The sequence below is a fragment of the Triturus cristatus genome, chromosome 4_1 (genome assembly GCF_964204655.1).
Source record: "Triturus cristatus chromosome 4_1, aTriCri1.1, whole genome shotgun sequence".
Taxonomy (NCBI): Eukaryota; Metazoa; Chordata; class Amphibia; order Caudata; family Salamandridae; genus Triturus; species Triturus cristatus.
In genome coordinates, this window is record NC_140585.1 from 118,195,801 (window position 1) to 118,203,603 (window position 7,803).

At 35.5% G+C, this 7,803-nt stretch overlaps 1 non-coding gene across 1 annotated transcript; it reads left to right on the forward strand.

Moving 5' to 3' along the window:
• On the forward strand, positions 1–72 carry TRNAD-AUC (transfer RNA aspartic acid (anticodon AUC)). Its single transcript has one exon. It is a non-coding gene; the product is annotated as a tRNA-Asp (tRNA).
• The last annotated feature ends 7,731 nt before the right edge of the window (positions 73–7,803 follow it).

The following is a 7,803-nucleotide window of genomic DNA, read 5'->3' on the forward strand; positions in this document are numbered from 1 at the left end:
TCCTCGTTAGTATAGTGGTCAGTATCCCCGCCTATCACGCGGGAGACCGGGGTTCAATTCCCCGACAGGGAGACGATTCCTTTTATTCACACAATTAAATAAAATGATGTACTTAATAACATTGTAAACTATATTTGTCATTATCCTTGTCTATTACGATTGAGATAAATGTTGAATTCAGTGATGGCCAAATTGCTTACTGATGTGTTAACTAAAAGTCAGAATATGCTCTGAATATTTCAATCTGCACAGACCATACCATCAAAAACAATTTACATCTATAATCTAATGGAAAATGGAATGAAGCAGTGGGGAATCTTATGCTTCTGCTCAACTCTAGGGGCTAGATTTAGAAGTGGAGTGGCTGCTTTTTGTTAGTAGTGACCCCTGGTGGTAAATGGTTATAAGCTGCAAATGGTAAAGTGAGCTGATTTTATATATATATATATATATATATATATATATATATATATATATATATATATATATACATAGATAGATAGAAAGATAGATAGACAGATCGATAGATAGGTATTTATTTTAATCAATCATTTCTTAATAAAGCAGATTATTTTTGGCTAGGAATTTCTGATTTGTAATCATTTATGAAAAAAGATTGCTTCTCCTAACGAAAAGAAGCAAAGCTGCCTATTACAATACTGTGAATTGATTGAGGGCATGCCCTAACCTCATGGAGGTGAGCACTGTTGAACTGAAGCCAATATGTCCTCGTTAGTATAGTGGTCAGTATCCCCGCCTGTCACGCGGGAGACCGGGGTTCAATTCCCCGACGGGGAGACGATTCCTTTTATTCACACAATTAAATAAAATTATGTACTTAATAACATTGTAAACTATATTTGTCATTATCCTTGTCTATTACGATTGAGATAAACGTTGAATTCAGTGATGGCCAAATTGCTTACTGATGTGTTAACTAAAAGTCAGAATATGCTCTGAATATTTCAATCTGCACAGACCATACCATCAAAAACAATTTACATCTATAATCTAATGGAAAATGGAATGAAGCAGTGGGGAATCTTATGCTTCTGCTCAACTCTAGGGGCTAGATTTAGAAGTGGAGTGGATGCTTTTTGTTAGTAGTGACCCCTGGTGGTAAGTGGTTATAAGCTGCAAATGGTGAAGTGAGCTGATTGTATATATATATATATATATATACATATACATAGATAGATAGAAAGATAGATAGACAGATCGATAGATAGGTATTTATTTTAATCAATCATTTCTTATTAAAGCAGATTATTTTTGGCTAGGAATTTCTGATTTGTAATCATTTATGAAAAAAGATTGCTTCTCCTAACCAAAGGAAGCAAAGCTGCCTATTACAATACTGTGAATTGATTGAGGGCATGCCCTAACCGCATGGAGGTGAGCACTGTTGTACTGAAGCCAATATGTCCTCGTTAGTATAGTGGTCAGTATCCCCGCCTGTCACGCGGGAGACCTGGGTTCAATTCCCCGACGGGGAGACGATTCCTTTTATTCACACAATTAAATAAAATGATGTACTTAATAACATTGTAAACTATATTTGTCATTATCCTTGTCTATTACGATTGAGATAAACGTTGAATTCAGTGATGGCCAAATAGCTTACTGATGTGTTAACTAAAAGTCAGAATATGCTCTGAATATTTCAATCTGCACAGACCATACCATCAAAAACAATTTACATCTATAATCTAATGGAAAATGGAATGAAGTAGTGGGGAATCTTATGCTTCTGCTCAACTCTAGGGGCTAGATTTAGAAGTGGAGTGGATGCTTTTTGTTAGTAGTGACCCCTGGTGGTAAGTGGTTATAAGCTGCAAATGGTAAAGTGAGCTGATTGTATATATATATATATATATATATATATATATACATATACATAGATAGATAGAAAGATAGATAGACAGATCGATAGATAGGTATTTATTTTAATCAATCATTTCTTATTAAAGCAGATTATTTTTGGCTAGGAATTTCTGATTTGTGATCATTTATGAAAAAAGATTGCTTCTCCTAACCAAAGGAAGCAAAGCTGCCTATTACAATACTGTGAATTGATTGAGGGCATGCCCTAACCGAATGGAGGTGAGCACTGTTGAACTGAAGCCAATATGTCCTCGTTAGTATAGTGGTCAGTATCCCCGCCTGTCACGCGGGAGACCTGGGTTCAATTCCCCGACGGGGAGACGATTCCTTTTATTCACACAATTAAATAAAATGATGTACTTAATAACATTGTAAACTATATTTGTCATTATCCTTGTCTATTACGATTGAGATAAACGTTGAATTCAGTGATGGCCAAATAGCTTACTGATGTGTTAACTAAAAGTCAGAATATGCTCTGAATGTTTCAATCTGCACAGACCATACCATCAAAAACAATTTACATCTATAATCTAATGGAAAATGGAATGAAGCAGTGGGGAATCTTATGCTTCTGCTCAACTCTAGGGGCTAGATTTAGAAGTGGAGTGGATGCTTTTTGTTAGTAGTGACCCCTGGTGGTAAGTGGTTATAAGCTGCAAATGGTAAAGTGAGCTGATTGTATATATATATATATATATATATACATATACATAGATAGATAGAAAGATAGATAGACAGATCGATAGATAGGTATTTATTTTAATCAATCATTTCTTATTAAAGCAGATTATTTTTGGCTAGGAATTTCTGATTTGTAATCATTTATGAAAAAAGATTGCTTCTCCTAACCAAAGGAAGCAAAGCTGCCTATTACAATACTGTGAATTGATTGAGGGCATGCCCTAACCGCATGGAGGTGAGCACTGTTGAACTGAAGCCAATATGTCCTCGTTAGTATAGTGGTCAGTATCCCCGCCTGTCACGCGGGAGACCGGGGTTCAATTCCCCGACGGGGAGACGATTCCTTTTATTCACACAATTAAATAAAATGATGTACTTAATAACATTGTAAACTATATTTGTCATTATCCTCGTCTATTACGATTGAGATAAACGTTGAATTCAGTGATGGCCAAATTGCTTACTGATGTGTTAACTAAAAGTCAGAATATGCTCTGAATATTTCAATCTGCACAGACCATACCATCAAAAACAATTTACATCTATAATCTAATGGAAAATGGAATGAAGCAGTGGGGAATCTTATGCTTCTGCTCAACTCTAGGGGCTAGATTTAGAAGTGGAGTGGATGCTTTTTGTTAGTAGTGACCCCTGGTGGTAAGTGGTTATAAGCTGCAAATGGTAAAGTGAGCTGATTGTATATATATATATATATATATATACATATACATAGATAGATAGAAAGATAGATAGATCGATAGATAGGTATTTATTTTAATCAATCATTTCTTATTAAAGCAGATTATTTTTGGCTAGGAATTTCTGATTTGTAATCATTTATGAAAAAAGATTGCTTCTCCTAACCAAAGGAAGCAAAGCTGCCTATTACAATACTGTGAATTGATTGAGGGCATGCCCTAACCGCATGGAGGTGAGCACTGTTGAACTGAAGCCAATATGTCCTCGTTAGTATAGTGGTCAGTATCCCCGCCTGTCACGCGGGAGACCGGGGTTCAATTCCCCGACAGGGAGACGATTCCTTTTATTCACACAATTAAATAAAATGATGTACTTAATAACATTGTAAACTATATTTGTCATTATCCTTGTCTATTACGATTGAGATAAATGTTGAATTCAGTGATGGCCAAATTGCTTACTGATGTGTTAACTAAAAGTCAGAATATGCTCTGAATATTTCAATCTGCACAGACCATACCATCAAAAACAATTTACATCTATAATCTAATGGAAAATGGAATGAAGCAGTGGGGAATCTTATGCTTCTGCTCAACTCTAGGGGCTAGATTTAGAAGTGGAGTGGCTGCTTTTTGTTAGTAGTGACCCCTGGTGGTAAATGGTTATAAGCTGCAAATGGTAAAGTGAGCTGATTTTATATATATATATATATATATATATATATATATATATATATATATATATATATATACATAGATAGATAGAAAGATAGATAGACAGATCGATAGATAGGTATTTATTTTAATCAATCATTTCTTATTAAAGCAGATTATTTTTGGCTAGGAATTTCTGATTTGTAATCATTTATGAAAAAAGATTGCTTCTCCTAACCAAAGGAAGCAAAGCTGCCTATTACAATACTGTGAATTGATTGAGGGCATGCCCTAACCGCATGGAGGTGAGCACTGTTGTACTGAAGCCAATATGTCCTCGTTAGTATAGTGGTCAGTATCCCCGCCTGTCACGCGGGAGACCTGGGTTCAATTCCCCGACGGGGAGACGATTCCTTTTATTCACACAATTAAATAAAATGATGTACTTAATAACATTGTAAACTATATTTGTCATTATCCTTGTCTATTACGATTGAGATAAACGTTGAATTCAGTGATGGCCAAATAGCTTACTGATGTGTTAACTAAAAGTCAGAATATGCTCTGAATATTTCAATCTGCACAGACCATACCATCAAAAACAATTTACATCTATAATCTAATGGAAAATGGAATGAAGTAGTGGGGAATCTTATGCTTCTGCTCAACTCTAGGGGCTAGATTTAGAAGTGGAGTGGATGCTTTTTGTTAGTAGTGACCCCTGGTGGTAAGTGGTTATAAGCTGCAAATGGTAAAGTGAGCTGATTGTATATATATATATATATATATATATACATATACATAGATAGATAGAAAGATAGATAGACAGATCGATAGATAGGTATTAATTTTAATCAATCATTTCTTATTAAAGCAGATTATTTTTGGCTAGGAATTTCTGATTTGTGATCATTTATGAAAAAAGATTGCTTCTCCTAACCAAAGGAAGCAAAGCTGCCTATTACAATACTGTGAATTGATTGAGGGCATGCCCTAACCGAATGGAGGTGAGCACTGTTGAACTGAAGCCAATATGTCCTCGTTAGTATAGTGGTCAGTATCCCCGCCTGTCACGCGGGAGACCTGGGTTCAATTCCCCGACGGGGAGACGATTCCTTTTATTCACACAATTAAATAAAATGATGTACTTAATAACATTGTAAACTATATTTGTCATTATCCTTGTCTATTACGATTGAGATAAACGTTGAATTCAGTGATGGCCAAATAGCTTACTGATGTGTTAACTAAAAGTCAGAATATGCTCTGAATGTTTCAATCTGCACAGACCATACCATCAAAAACAATTTACATCTATAATCTAATGGAAAATGGAATGAAGCAGTGGGGAATCTTATGCTTCTGCTCAACTCTAGGGGCTAGATTTAGAAGTGGAGTGGATGCTTTTTGTTAGTAGTGACCCCTGGTGGTAAGTGGTTATAAGCTGCAAATGGTAAAGTGAGCTGATTGTATATATATATATATATATATATACATATACATAGATAGATAGAAAGATAGATAGACAGATCGATAGATAGGTATTTATTTTAATCAATCATTTCTTATTAAAGCAGATTATTTTTGGCTAGGAATTTCTGATTTGTAATCATTTATGAAAAAAGATTGCTTCTCCTAACCAAAGGAAGCAAAGCTGCCTATTACAATACTGTGAATTGATTGAGGGCATGCCCTAACCGCATGGAGGTGAGCACTGTTGAACTGAAGCCAATATGTCCTCGTTAGTATAGTGGTCAGTATCCCCGCCTGTCACGCGGGAGACCGGGGTTCAATTCCCCGACGGGGAGACGATTCCTTTTATTCACACAATTAAATAAAATGATGTACTTAATAACATTGTAAACTATATTTGTCATTATCCTTGTCTATTACGATTGAGATAAATGTTGAATTCAGTGATGGCCAAATTGCTTACTGATGTGTTAACTAAAAGTCAGAATATGCTCTGAATATTTCAATCTGCACAGACCATACCATCAAAAACAATTTACATCTATAATCTAATGGAAAATGGAATGAAGCAGTGGGGAATCTTATGCTTCTGCTCAACTCTAGGGGCTAGATTTAGAAGTGGAGTGGATGCTTTTTGTTAGTAGTGACCCCTGGTGGTAAGTGGTTATAAGCTGCAAATGGTAAAGTGAGCTGATTGTATATATATATATATATACATATACATAGATAGATAGAAAGATAGATAGACAGATCGATAGATAGGTATTTATTTTAATCAATCATTTCTTATTAAAGCAGATTATTTTTGTCTAGGAATTTCTGATTTGTAATCATTTATGAAAAAAGATTGCTTCTCCTAACCAAAGGAAGCAAAGCTGCCTATTACAATACTGTGAATTGATTGAGGGCATGCCCTAAACTCATGGAGGTGAGCACTGTTGAACTGAAGCCTATATGTCCTCGTTAGTATAGTGGTCAGTATCCCCGCCTGTCACGCGGGAGACTGGGGTTCAATTCCCCGACGGGGAGACGATTCCTTTTATTCACACAATTAAATAAAATGATGTACTTAATAACATTGTAAACTATATTTGTCATTATCCTTGTCTATTACGATTGAGATAAACGTTGAATTCAGTGATGGCCAAATTGCTTACTGATGTGTTAACTAAAAGTCAGAATATGCTCTGAATATTTCAATCTGCACAGACCATACCATCAAAAACAATTTACATCTATAATCTAATGGAAAATGGAATGAAGCAGTGGGGAATCTTATGCTTCTGCTCAACTCTAGGGGCTAGATTTAGAAGTGGAGTGGATGCTTTTTGTTAGTAGTGACCCCTGGTGGTAAGTGGTTATAAGCTGCAAATGGTAAAGTGAGCTGATTGTATATATATATATATATATATATATACATATACATAGATAGATAGAAAGATAGATAGACAGATCGATAGATAGGTATTTATTTTAATCAATCATTTCTTATTAAAGCAGATTATTTTTGGCTAGGAATTTCTGATTTGTAATCATTTATGAAAAAAGATTGCTTCTCCTAACCAAAGGAAGCAAAGCTGCCTATTACAATACTGTGAATTGATTGAGGGCATGCCCTAACCTCATGGAGGTGAGCACTGTTGAATTGAAGCCTATATGTCCTCGTTAGTATAGTGGTCAGTATCCCCGCCTGTCACGCGGGAGACCGGCGTTCAATTCCCCGACGGGGAGACGATTCCTTTTATTCACACAATTAAATAAAATGATGTACTTAATAACATTGTAAACTATATTTGTCATTATCCTTGTCTATTACGATTGAGATAAACGTTGAATTCAGTGATGGCCAAATTGCTTACTGATGTGTTAACTAAAAGTCAGAATATGCTCTGAATATTTCAATCTGCACAGACCATACCATCAAAAACAATTTACATCTATAATCTAATGGAAAATGGAATGAAGCAGTGGGGAATCTTATGCTTCTGCTCAACTCTAGGGGCTAGATTTAGAAGTGGAGTGGATGCTTTTTGTTAGTAGTGACCCCTGGTGGTAAGTGGTTATAAGCTGCAAATGGTAAAGTGAGCTGATTGTATATATATATATATATATATATACATATACATAGATAGATAGAAAGATAGATAGACAGATCGATAGATAGGTATTTATTTTAATCAATCATTTCTTATTAAAGCAGATTATTTTTGGCTAGGAATTTCTGATTTGTAATCATTTATGAAAAAATATTGCTTCTCCTAACCAAAGGAAGCAAAGCTGCCTATTACAATACTGTGAATTGATTGAGGGCATGCCCTAACCGCATGGAGGTGAGCACTGTTGAACTGAAGCCAATATGTCCTCATTAGTATAGTGGTCAGTATCCCCGCCTGTCACGCGGGAGACCGGG